Raw genomic sequence first — 12,827 nt, 5'->3', positions numbered from 1 at the left:
AAAAAAATGTTCTGAAATTGGATAGAGGTATTAGTTTCACAACTTTGTGAGTCTACTAAAAACCATATAATTGTGCCCTTTAAAAGGGTGAATTTTATACTTTATGAATTATATCTCGATAAAAAAATTAAACAATTCAGTCAGTATTAAGCATCCTATGATTTATTTAATTTCCGTAAATTCTGTAATTAGTGCCAGTCAAGTAATTTCTGCATTTGTGTGCAATAATTTAAAATAAAAATGGATGCCAGAAAGAAAACAAATGGGGAAAAGAAAAGTGGAAATAAGCTGAAAGAACATAAGGATAAAAGGAACTAAGGAGCAGACCTGAGAAAAAAAGGAGTATAAACATCTGCCACACAATCCCTATGTTTCTTTTCCTTGTATATTCTTGTCAGTGTATAAATGTGCATTGTTCACAACACTCGTAAGTAAAATCAAGGTATGATGTTTTCCTATAAAATGCTTGATAAAGTAATTATGTTTTAAGACTTTAAATATTAACTATAGCCTTAATGGGGGAAAGGGAGCAAGTGTTCCACACACAAGGGTGAAAGCAAGGTTTATGGACTGTACGAAGCATTAAGATGCTGAAATGAGTGGGCTGAGAGGGGGAAAAAGTGCCTCAGACAATAAAAAAGCCTTTTTAGGTATGATTAGAACAAGAAAAAGAATCAGGAAGTGATAGGCTCACTGCTTGGGACTCTTGCTGTAACATTAACAGAAAGCAGAACTACTCAGCTATTATTTTGCTTCCTCCTTTTCTATCAAAGAAAATGCTCCAGAGATGGTAGAAGGGAGCCCAGCCATGTCTGAGAGAGACTCACACCCAGACGGCAAGGAGCTCTCTAGGGCCTGACACAGGCAAGACCCAGAAAATACCCAGGTGGATAGATGGATGGGAGGCCCTTATAGGAAGAACTTGCAGTTGTGCTCAAAGAACCGTGTTTGGTGATTTGTAAGAAATTATGAAGAATACGAAAAGCATCAGAAAATTAGAAGCAGGCAAATGTCCCAGTTTTCAGAAATGGAGGAAATAGATTTTGTTTAAGGACAAAGCTATACTCCATTCCTTTGATAAGCTCTAGACTCAGTTATTAAAGAGAAGAGAAGGCACTCACTGGGAGGCAGCCTGGTTCACCCATTTAAAAAAATTCCTTTAGGGAAACACTGTGGGCCCGGTTGGGTGGTTCTCACCCTCATCAAGGGCTGGACCCCTGAAAATCATAGTCTTGTGCACCAAATACCATGCCTTTTGCAGATCTCTCCACAATAGTGTAATATTTAATTTTCACCAGAGAATAGACCATATTTACAATATGCGATGTAAGATCATACCTACACAGCCTAGTGTTCCTTTACTCAAGTAATACTGATTTCAGGGATGGGCCCAGCTATCACAGACTATGGAAAAGAAGCCACGAGGGCTCTGGGTGACAAGAGCTGTAACACTAAAGCCCAGGGTAGGATGGGAGCATAGGAGGGACCCTTTATGCATGTTTGGAGGTTGGAAAAGGCATCCCTGGGGATACAACCTAAAAGCTGAACCCTATGGAATGAGCCAGAATCCACTGCCCCAAGGAGATGGGGAGGTGAAAACGAGAAAGTGTCGATGATGAGGCCCAAGTCTGGGTAACCGAGTGGTGGTCAAGCTGTCCGCTGAGATGGGGACACAAGAAGAGGAAGAGTGGGGGCTTATGAGCTTAGATTTAAGCCTGTGTGTAAGTGGACACTCAGGTGTAGAGTGCACGAGGGGTTGGACATATGCATCTGGATCAAGAGGAAGAGGAGCTTGTGGAGATGCTGGGGAAAATGTCACCAGGGAGGTGGAGTAATGCCAGGGGAGGATGGTGGTTCAGAGCCATCTTAGAGATCTTTTGGTTGCAGGTGACAGCAATGCAACGAAAGAAGTCAAGTAAAAAGGTTTACATTTTCTCATGAAACTGATCAGACCAGGGTGTGCTGGCTTCAGGCCTGGCCTAGGACCCCACGTGGTGCCATCAAGACGTAGTCTCTCAGCTCTGCTGGCTTCCTTCTCAGGCAGTTGCTCATGGGCAGACCCTCTCCAATTCCAGACTCACGTTCTGCCAGCTGAGCAACCCCAGTGGGAAAAAAGAGAACCCCTTTCCCCACAGTTTCAGCAAAAAGTCTCAGGTTTGAGTTTCATTGGCTCGACTTTGGCCGTCTGACCATCCTCGCGCCCATCCCTCAAGCCAGGGGAAGGACGTACCCGTGCCTGGAGTGGGTGGTCAGCCCCCAAACCTGTGGACTAAGGGTGGGGAGAGGCAGCTCCTCAGGGTACGGCTATCAAATAGGGGAAATGGACACTAGACAGGTGAAACAGCAGATGGCCCCCACAAAAGCCAGGAAATGGGGCGGGGGGGGGGGGATGGTCAGCAGAATCAGCTGACTCGGGGGGAACCAAGGATTAGCCACCAGGAGCCAGGGTGACCTTGGCAAGAGTCAGTAAGTGGTGGTGATGGAAGCCAGGTGGCGGAGGGTTGAGGAATGAGTGGGAGGTGATGCGTCAAATATAGAAAACTCTCAGCAGCTGGGCGCTGAAGGCAAGGAGCGGTGCCCTGGTCACGGGCATGCCGGAGGTTTGGTGGATGAGCATGACCTCAGCAGAGTTAGAAGTTGATAGAAGGGGCCTGTGGAGGCTCCGATGTAGACGGGGAGCAGCTGGTGTTTCAGAGGCCCTAGAGGAGGCAGGACGTGGAGCAAGGATTCTGAGGGGTGGGGGTGGTACAGTGCGGGTTGAGTGTGGTATTGGCAGCAGCAGTCAGCTCTGGGAGATGCTGTAGGTTGGCCTCTTGTCCACTCACTACATCATCTACCTGACAAAGGGCAGCGGTGCCCGAGGAATAGAAGTGACATCTAGAATCTTACTTCTAAGAGGCATTCAATATAATTTTCAAAACCTTGGAAAATTATGAACTAGAAAGCTGTGGTTCCTGGATGTGTCTGTGGGTCAGAATCACCAGAAGACCTTCTGAAACAGGTTCCAGGGCCTCATCCCAGACCTTATGAATTGGAAGCTCTATGGGTGAGACTGAGAAACCTGTTTCTGTTTTTATAAACTGTGTCTCAAGGTGATTCTAGGCAGCCTTCCCCAGGAAACAATTGAGAACCGTTGCTACCTGAAGATTCAGCTGATGGAATCATGACAGTTGAACCATCAAGCCTGAAGAGAGAGGCTCTCTGTGGTGGGCCTTCCATGGCATGTGGTCCAAACTCCATCTGTTCACATTTTTAGCAGATGACGTAGATGAAGACATAAAACTTTTGATTACAAAACTGGGGATTATGCAATACATGCAATTTAATAAATAGCCTTTTCACTTAATAAGATATGATGAACTTTTTCTTGTGTCATTAAGTAATCTTCAGAAATAACTAACGTCTGCATCATATTCTATTGTACAGCTTGGAATATTGTTTTTAATTTTTTCCCATTTTTTATTGAAGTATAGTTGATTTACAATGTTGTGTTAATTTCTGCTGTACAGCAAAATGATTCACTTATTCACATGTATACATTCTTTTTTTATATTCTTTTCCATTAAAATTTATCATAGGATACTGAATATAGTTCTCTGTGCTATACAGTGGACCTTGTTGTTTATCCATTCCATATGTAATAGCTTACATCTGCTAACCCCAACCTCCCATTCCATCCCTCCCCCAACCCCCTCCCTTCTGGCAACAACAAGTCTGTTCTCTACGTCCGTGAGTCTGTTTCTGTTTTGTAGATAGGTTCGTTTGTGTCATATTTTATTTTTTAAAATGTTTATTTACTTATTTATTTCTGGCTGTGCCACGTCTTAGTCTTGGCACGTGGGATTTTTGTTGCAACATGCAGACTTCTTGGTTGCGGCATGCAGGCTCTGAGTTGTTTCATGTGAACTCTTAGTTGTGGCATGCATGCAGGATCTAGTTCCCAGATCAGGGATCAAACCTGGGCCCCCTGCACTGAGAGCAGGGGGTCTTACCCACTGTACCACCAGGGAAGTCCCTGTGTTATATTTTAGATTCCACATATAAGTGATATCATATGATATTTGTCTTTCTCTGACTTCACTTAGTATGATAATCTCTAGTTGCATCCATATTGCTGCAAATGGCATTATTTCCTCCTTTTTTGTGGCTGAGTAGTATTCATTGTATATATGTACCACATCTTCTTTATCCATTCATCTTTTGATGGACATTTAGGTTGTTTCCATGTTTTGGCTATTGTGAATTGTGTTGCTATGAACATAGGGGTGCATGTATATTTTTGGATTAGAGTTTTGTCTGGATATATGCCCAGGAATGGGAATGCTGGATCATATGGTAATTCTGCTTTTTGTTTTCTGAGGCACTGCCTTACTGTTTTCCATAGTGGCTGTACCAACGTATATTCCCACCAACAGTGTAGGAGGGTTCCCTTTTCTCCACACCCTCTTCAGCATTTGTTATTTGTAGAGTTTTTAATAATGGCTATTCTGACTGGTGTGAGGTGATACCTCATTGTAGTTTTGATTTACATTTCTCTAATAATTGGCGATGTTGAGCATCTTTACATGTGCCTGTTGGCCATCTGTATGTTTTCTTTGGAGAAAGGTCTATTAAGGTCTTCTGCCCATTTTTCGATTGGGTTGGGTGTTTTTTGTTGTTATTGAGTTGTATGAGCTGTTTATGTATTTTGGAGATTAAGCCCCTGTCAGTCACATAATTTACAAATGTTTTCTCCCATTCCATAGGTTGTCTTTTCAGTTTTGTTTGTTTTGTTTTGTTGTTTGTTTTTGTTTGTTTATGGTTTCCTTTACTATGCAAAAGCTTGTAAGTTTGATTGGGTCCCATTTGTTTATTTTTGTTTTTATTTCTATTGCCTTGGGAGACTAACCTAAGAAAATATTCATATGATTTATGTCAGAGAAGGTTTTGCCTATGCTCTCTTCTTGGAGTTTTATGGTGTCATGTTTCTTGTAGGCGGCATATTGTAGGCTCTTGTTTTTTTAATCCAGCCTGCCATTCTATGTCTTTTGATTGGAACATTCAGTCCATTGACATTTAAGGTAATTATTGATGCATATGTATTTATTGCCATTTTAAACCTTGTTTTTCAGTTGATTCTTTGTTTCTTCTTCCTTTTTGGTTTTCTTTTTGCGGTTTGATGATTTCCTTTTATTTTATGCTTGTGTTCTCTTCTTTTTGGTTTTTGTGAATCTGTTACATATTTTTGATTTGTGGTTACCCTGTTTTTCAAGCATGTTGAGGTCCTTGTTTACATCTTCATGTTTGTCCTTTTGCTGTTCCTTGTGTTTATCATCACTTTCACAAATAGGTGTGTGTTTTTCTTTTTGATGTGTATACTGGCTAAGCTAAGTGATTTCCTTTCCACTTGTGATTTCCTTCTTCCTATATCTTCTTGCTTTTCTATTTAGAGAAGACCTTTCAATATTTCTTTTAGGATAGGTTCAGTATTGCTGTATTCTTTTAGTTTCTGCTTGTTTGTGAAATCTTTATTTCTCCTCCTATTCTAAATGATAATCTATCTGGGTAGAGTATTCTAGGTTGCATGTTTTTCCCTTTCAAGACTTTGAATATATTTTGCCCCTCCCCTCTGGCCTGCAGTGTTTCTGTAGAGAAATCAGCTTTATGGGGGTTCCCTTGTAATTAACTCTTTGTTTTTCTCTCGCTGCCTTTGGAATCATCTCTTTATCTTTAATTTTTGCCATTTTTATTTTAATATGTCTTGGTGTAGGTCTGTTTGGGTTCATCTTGTTTGGGGCCCTCTGTGATTCCTGTATTTGGATATCTGTTTTCTTCTTTAGTTTGGGGAAGTTTTCAGCCATAATTTTTTCAAATACATTTTCAATCCCCTTTTCTCTTTCTTCTCCTTCTGGAATCCCTATTATCCATAGATTGACCTGCTTTATATTACCCCATAGGTCTCTTACATTGCTCTCATTTTTTTTTCATTTGGCTTTCTGTCTGCTGTTTTGATTGGGTAATTTCCATTATTCTGTCTTCCAGATCACTTGTCCTTTCTTCTGTATCATTCATTCTGCTATTCAGTGCCTTTAGCTCAGCTTTCGTCTCAGCAAATTAATTTTCTAATTTTTCTTGGCTCCTGCTTATAGTTTCTAGTTCCTTTTTGCAGTAATCTGCATTTCTGTCAATAGCTTTTCTTAATTCCTTCAGCATTTTCATTACCTCCTTTTTGAAGTTGGTGTGTATTAGACTGAAGAGGTCTGTTTCATTATTTGTTCCTGCAGGGGAATTCTCTTGGTCTTTTAACTGGGAGTGGTTCCTCTGCTTCTTCATTTTGCTTATATTTCTCTTATTCTGCGAGTTTAGGAGAAATAATTATCTACTGTAGTCTTGGAGGGCTATTTATGTGAAGGAGCATCTCTGCCTCACTAGTGCGGGTTTAACATATTTTTGGCATGAGGGCTGTTCTGGGTTTGGCTGCTTGCTCTCTCCTCCCTCAGTGTGTGCTGACCGTTATCCCCTTGATAGGGGGTGTGCAGGTGTGGGCTGCTCATGGAAGCATGTTGCTTTTGATTCCAGTAAACTTCCTCTCCCTTTCTTCTCCTTTCCTTCCTTTCCCTTCCTTCCACTCTCCTTCCAGAGCAGTGTGGAAGGTGGAGAGGAGCAGCTCCAGATAATGGCATAGGTTAGACAGCAATGTGCCTTTAGCACATCCCAGCCCCACGTAGTTTAAATTCCACTTGTAGCTGGAAAAATAGAGATGTGAAAGGCTTTACCCAGCACATTCCAGGTTCTTGGTTCAACAGGTCATTCCAGTTTTTCTTGGTCCACTCCCTTAGTAGGTAGAGTAGTTACAAGGATGATGTCATCTGAACAAGCAGTCCTGGTGATAATATGTCAATGATTTGACTAAGGGAAAAACAAGAATGAAGTTAGGTTTTCATACTTAAGGAAGACATAGAGTCTTAAAATGGAAGTGAAGCTTGGCCTGACTTATTAGTTTTTCAATAACTCAAAGAAGATTAAATATTTAAAGTAATCTTATAATATCTTTTAATGGAGTATAATGTGTTAAAATACTAAATCACTATGCTGTACATCTGAAACTAATATAATGTTGTAAATCAACTATGCTTCAATAAAAATAGACTAAAAATTTTTTAAGTAGATGTTTGCTCAGAGATATTTATCTCAGCTTTATTTATTTATTTGAAGTATAGTTGATTTACAATTTTGTGTTAGTTTCTAGTACACAGCAAAGTGATTCAGAGGTATATAAACATTGTTTTTCAGATTCTTTTCCATTATAAGTTATAAAATATCGACTATAGTTCCCTGTGCTACACAGTAGGTCCTTGTTGATTATCTATTTTATATATAGTAGTGTGTATCTGTTAATCCCAAGCTCCTAATTTACCTTCCCCCCTACTCTTTCCCCTTTGGTAACCATAAGTTCGTTTGCAATCAGCGTTATTTATAATAGCAAGAAATGGGAAGCTATTTCAGTGCCCAACAGTAAAAAAACATGGCAAACTAAATTGATACATAGTCACCTCAGAATAGCATCCAGGGCTTCCTAGGTGGCGCAGTGGTTAAGAATCTGCCTGTCAATGCAGAGGACACGGGTTTGATCCCTGCTCCAGGAGGATCCCACATGCTGTGGAGCAACTAAGCCTGTGTGCCAAAAAAAAAAAAAAAAAAAAAAGAATACCATCCAGCCATTAAAAATTGTGTTTTCAAATAATTTTTAATGGCATGAGGAAAAACTAATGGTGAAAAGTCTAGATGCAAAATTGTTTAAACGGTTTGATCCCAATTTTATAAAGAAAAAATCATACTTGCAGAAAATTACTGGATAGAAATATATCAAAATGTTAAAATTAGTCATTATCCTGTATTAATGTGGTCCTGTGCTAGCTGCTTAGCTTGTCATAAACACAGTTTTCTCCCCTATAAGCTAGGGATAAAAATACCTGCTCCAGCAACAGTGAGGGTAAGTGATAAAGCCTATGTGTGAAATGTCTTATAAACTGTACAGCATGATTTCATCAGAATCTATTGTTTGGCGGTGTTTACAAGCAGTGGTGGTGGTAGTACTCATTGCTAGGAAATAATTATATATATCTTCTGGACTATTTTTATAAGACTTTTGTGATAATAAGTGTTTGATTCTTCTCCCATTTCCATTTCTTGGCATTAAACATGAGGATAAACAAAGGAAACTGCTTTAAAAAACATCATTTCCAGATTTAGGACAAATCAGAGTTAAAAGACTAACCCTTTCTTCTCGGTCCTTCTCTTAATGAAATGGTGGATCAAGTATTATCAATCAAAAATACATTATGTAAAACCTTCCAACACATTATAAATTGAAATGTATTTAAACTCATAGCCCTGGCTTTAAAAAAAAATCAGGAAATAAAACTGTTTCTCCGTAGAACTTCCCCGGCGGTCCAGTGGTTAAAACTCTGTGCTCCCAACGCAGGGGACACGGATTGATCCCTGGTCAGAGAACTAAGGTCCCACATGGTGCACCATGTGGCCAAAAACAAAGAAAGAAAGAAAAACAAAAACTGTTTATCTGCTGAACTCAAGAGTTGTGCTTTGTATGTTTCTTTCACATCTATATGGTTTGAAACCTTAGTAATACTCAAAGGAACAAAACATTGGAGTTAAATGCTTTTTGAAAACATGTCTCAGACCACAGCAATGAATTGAACCTCTCAACTCTCTGCACAGATGCTGTTGTATGCACACATATATTAAAATCTCTTTTAGCATTACTCAAGCCATTTGTATAGAATTTGGCTTGAGAATTTAAAAATAATGCTCATAAAACACCCCAAATATATGTGCCATGTTGCATTTTAGAATGCTTACTTTGTGACTGAATAACAACTAAAAAGTCTTAGATTTGTGTATTTGTTTTGATTCGTAGGACTCATTCCTGCAAATGTGCCTGTTGGAGGCTGTTAGCCTCTCATGCTCTGATTTAGGGCAGGTAGTGCTCTCATAGGACTAATAAGAAATCCTAGGTTCTAATAAACCATTTACTCTATTTGAGCCTTTGTTCTCTCATCTGTAAAATGGGGGGGGGGGGGGGGGTGTAAAGGTAAAAGTAGTACCTACCCCATAAGGAGCTTAGGACGAAATAAGGTTATTCATATAAAGACTTTAGAACATACCAAATTCTCAAACATTAGGTGTATTACTAAAATAATGAATGCCTTTTCCACTATTTCAAGCACAAGTGTGACAGACAAAACCTAGACAGAATGCACGAGTGAATACCCAGGGGAGACGAGGTTTGCAGCTGGAATTTTGGATGTCTGTCATTGAGTAATGTGCCTCTTCTAGTTTGTTTGCATGTTTTTTAGTTATTCTTAAGCCTGTCTTTGAGACAATGGTGCTTGGGTATGTTGAGGGACTTTTCATTGTCTTGAAGATTTTTTTTCTTCCCCTTGTCACAAATGACAGTTTTTTCTGTGAAGTCAAAGAGAAATTTTCTAACCTAAGCAATGGAAGAAGAAAGACACTATCTACATATAGCCTTGCATGAAAGCAGCTCCTGGCTGAGCACAGCAGCCAGGGTGCCAGGCACCACTTGGACGAGGCCGAACCATGGCCCTCAGCAGACAGAGACAAAGCGATGTCAGGTCCCACCACCCACTCTGTCCAGCTGTTTGGAGTCCAAACGTCTGTCCCTTTTTTCGTTGATGACTTGGCTGGAGACTCTTGGAGCAGTCACTGCTGGAGTTGGCAGCCCTCTCTGAGTACACAGGAAAAGGAGAGCGAGGTGGAGCCCAGGACCAACCCAGCCAATGCATAGGATGCCCGTGCAGTGGGCTTGCCGGCTGTGAACTTCGGTGGAATCTTTTCTGCAGTCTTCCTGTGGCCTCTTGTTTCTTTGAATTCTTGTTATTGCAGATAACACCACAAAGTCCCTGGAACTTGTAGTTTTAGGAAAGCCTCTGAGTTGTCCAAAAAAAGTATCACAGTTCATCAGCCTCGTGCGTATGTCTGGGCGCGTAACCCGTTTCAGTGCATCATACCTCAGGATCCGCTCAGACACTTGCTTTCAAGGTTGCTGGGTTTGAACCTCATCTCCTCATTCTCACTTTGTTCACATCAGATATTTTGTGTCCTGGCTGTTCTTAGTTCCCTCACCACATGTGACACATGCCTGCCTGCCCAAGGGTGTGACTGAAATTTATCTGAGTTTCACAGTCCCCCAATGTAGCAATGCATTTGTTTTGTTTTTAAATTTAATTTTTTTCTTTTTTAATTCTTTGGCTGTGCCATGTGGCTTTCAGGATCTTAGCTCTCAGATCAGTGATCAAATCCAGGCCCTGGCAGTGAAAGCACAGAGTCCTAACCACTGGACCACTGGGGAATTCCCTCAATCCCCACAACGTAAAGACTTCTGGGCAATCAGCTGAGAGTATCGTATGTTAACTCATGTAACTGACAGGTCCTACTTGGGGTCCCTGAAGCTGGGTGCTTTGTGGGACCCCAAAGCTATGAGGCTAAGCCTGGTGTAAAAGCAAAAGCCTTGGGAGTTCCCTGGTGGTGCAGTGGTTAAGAATCCTTCTGCCAGTGCAGGGGACACAGGTCTGATCTCTGGGCTGGGAAGATACCACGTGCCGCAGAGCCACTAAGCCCATGCGCCACAACTACTGAGCTTGTGCTCTAGAGCCTGTGAGTCACGGCTACCGAACCTGCACACCACATCAACTGAAGCCTGCACACCTGGAGCCTGTGCTCCACAACAAGAGAAGCCACCGCAATGAGAAGCCCGCATACGGCAATGAAGAATAGCCCCTGCTATCCACAACTAGAGAAAGCATGTGCGCAGCAATGAAGACCTAACGCAGCCCAAAAATAAATAAATAAATCTTTTTTAAAAAAGAATAGAAAAGCAAAAGCCTCAGGCCAGGAGAGGGGAGCTCCAGGCTCCCAGTCCTGCATGGCCACTTATGAGTTTGACCAGCAGCAAGCCCCTTTTCTGGTTGTCTTGGCAAACCAGCCATTGCTGTTAACATTGATTCTGTGGGACAGTACCTGTCAGGTTTCAAACCAACACTTGGACCTAACCTTTTGTGAGTCATGTGCTGTAGGAAGCCTAGTGACATTGGCTGCTGTTCTTCAAGCCCCGGCCTCTCTCCACACCGTCCCCCTGCCTCCATCTCCCCCACGGGCCTCCTGGCAGTGCCTCATCCAGGCGACGGGGTGTGGAAATCTCATTGGATGTGGGAGGGGTGTGATCTGGACTTGAATTCAAGATTTGCTGCTGACTAGTTTCAGACTTGAGATCTCAGAGTGGCTGTAAAACCTAAATTCCTAAATTCATACGTGTATATGAAATCCACACACTCTGCGTACACTCGACCAGTGTTGGAGTTTCACAAAGTGTGCAATGCTCTCACTGTAGCTTTTACCAGTATTTCTAAGATTTGTGTGGAATTTCATAAGGGTTTATAAACATGAACCTTTCTGCTCCTAAGAATATTTACTAGTCTACTAGGTGCCTGAAAAAGTTTTGAGATTTTTTAAAAATTAAATTTGAATATGTGTTGATAAGTAGCAGCTTTTCCCCAGCTTTTCTCCAGGGAGAATGGGGAGACCTGGCCCCTTGTTGTCAGGACAGCCCAGTGACTGTGCAGGAGGATGGCTTGGAGAGCTCTTTCCCCTCACTTTGGAGGGAATCATTAGGTCGTGGTACCATATGGAGGCACCTTGAAACTCCCCTTGTTCTCCTTATCTCTGAACAAACTACCAGTTGAAGCCCAGGTTTAAACATATCTGGAGACAGCACAAGACCTAAGTCCGACTGCCTGCATTCCATCTCCACTAAAACACTTACTGTGTGACCTTGGGCACATTGCTTAGCCTTTCTGGTGCCTTAGTTTTCCCACCTATAAAATGGGGGTAATGTTAGTACCCACCTCAGAGTGTTGTACTACACTAGGCAAATAGAACAGTTGACCCTTGAACAACACAGGGGTTAGGTGTGTTGTTCAAGCCTCTGAGAAGTCAAAAATCCACATATAGCATATGGTTAGCCCTCCATACCCGCGTTTCCTCTGTATCCTCAGTTCTTCCACATCCACAGATTCAACCAACTGTGGATCATGCAGTACTGTAGTAGCTACTACCAAAAAAAATCCATGTATAAGTGGACCTGTGCAGTTCAAACCCGTGTTGTTCAAAGGTCGACTGTACTTGGTAAATGCTGGGTGCTATTATTTTTTCTGATTTTTTTTTTGCATTTACTCTAAATTTAAGGGACAGATGTAAATGATGAATCTATTCTGGTGCTCCACAAGTTCACAGAAATGTAGAAACTTTGGTTGACCTTAAAAAAATATCAATTAAATGCTTAGAGTACAGCCTGCTAAGCATGCTAAACAATTTCAACTTTGTTTACAGAGAAAACATACATCTAAAGGTGGTTTAATTTCTTATTCTTAGAAAAACGGCCAAGTGGCGTTGGGTGGATGGTAGTTGCCTTCTTTCCTTCTATCCCTAGAAATAAAATCACAGGTTCTGGGCTTCACTTTGATCTGTCAGGACATTTTAGAAACAAAAGAAATGGTTTAGGACCAAATAGACTGTAAGCTGCAGGAATGGGGAGCTGGAGAAAGTTGTACGGGTTTCTGCCTCTGAGCCTCCTCCCAGGGTGAAGGACTGTCTCCTTGGCAGGGCTGGGACACGGCTCTGTCACCTCGAACAGGGATCCTCTTCCCCCGCCCCCCGCCCCCAGTTCCCGTTCACTGTCCCTGCCGAGTGTTCTCTGAAGGTGTTGCGTTTCCACCTGTTACTTGGTAATGAGTGAAAAGTATTCCAGG

The 12,827-nt window shown here is 41.6% G+C and overlaps 1 protein-coding gene across 1 annotated transcript in view; it reads left to right on the top strand.

Moving 5' to 3' along the window:
• Positions 1 to 12,827, top strand: part of EHD4 (EH domain containing 4) — a 73,998-nt gene that overhangs the window by 4,638 nt on the left and 56,533 nt on the right. The window lies entirely within an intron of this gene.

This window comes from Hippopotamus amphibius, chromosome 2 (genome assembly GCF_030028045.1).
Source record: "Hippopotamus amphibius kiboko isolate mHipAmp2 chromosome 2, mHipAmp2.hap2, whole genome shotgun sequence".
Classification (NCBI taxonomy): Eukaryota; Metazoa; Chordata; class Mammalia; order Artiodactyla; family Hippopotamidae; genus Hippopotamus; species Hippopotamus amphibius.
The sequence above is the reverse complement of the archived record's forward strand: the minus strand, read 5'-3'. Positions and strand labels throughout refer to the sequence as shown.